The sequence below is a fragment of the Charadrius vociferus genome, unplaced genomic scaffold (assembly GCF_000708025.1).
Source record: "Charadrius vociferus isolate BGI_N301 unplaced genomic scaffold, ASM70802v2 scaffold1089, whole genome shotgun sequence".
Taxonomy (NCBI): domain Eukaryota; kingdom Metazoa; phylum Chordata; class Aves; order Charadriiformes; family Charadriidae; genus Charadrius; species Charadrius vociferus.
In genome coordinates, this window is record NW_009649968.1 from 78412 (window position 1) to 79274 (window position 863).

Consider the following 863-nt stretch of genomic DNA (forward strand, 5'->3'; position numbering starts at 1 on the left):
GGGAGAAGCGGGCTGCCGCCAGGCATGCTGGGAGCGGTAGTTCCTGGGGCAGCGACGGCCCCGCGCCGCCTTCTCCGGCGGCGGCACCGCTTCACCGCCGCCACGCCGCTCCTCGGCCCCGCCGGCGGCTCAGGGGAGGGGGACGAGACCGTCCCGGTGCCCCGGAGGCTCTAGTGTCCCGTCACAGCGGAGCTCCTCGGCCTTCGCCTTGAGGCAGCTGCTATGTCTGTCACGGTGCGCTTCCTCAGGCCCACCCGGTCCATCAGTGTTAATTACAGGGCACAAAACCCAGTCCCTTTGCTCTTTCACAGCCTGAGAAGTTTGCCGCTAGTCTCATTTCTCCCCCTAATCTGCCTGCGCAATAACAAGGCTTTGTCTTTCTCTCATTGTTCCCTGCTCTCTACCAGCTCACATGGACCCACCGTTAGGCAGTAAGAAAAACACACAGAGGAAGTCAGTTGGATGCATTAACCTCCGATAACCAACTGCTGCCTGAGCAAGGTGCTTTGCAGAGAAATTCAAGCCTCTTGTTTGTCAAAAGCTCTGAGCTGCTTAGGCCAAGGACAGGTATTTTCTCAGTGTTTGAGTGATGGGGTCCCAGTCTACCCTCGCACCCCAGCAAACCCTGCTGAGGTGTGGAGGCCATCCTCCCTCTCTGCTCTGCCCTGGTGAGGCCACAGTGCTCCAGCTGGGCTCTCCAGTTCAAGACAGACACGGAGAGGGTCCGTCGGGGGCTGCGGAGATGCTCAGGGACTGGAGCGTCTCTCTGCCGGGGACAGGCGGGGAGAGCCGGGGCGGGTCAGCCCGGAGAGGAGAGGGCTGAGAGGGGCTCTCATGGGGGGGAGAGGGCGGGGGCGGGGTCT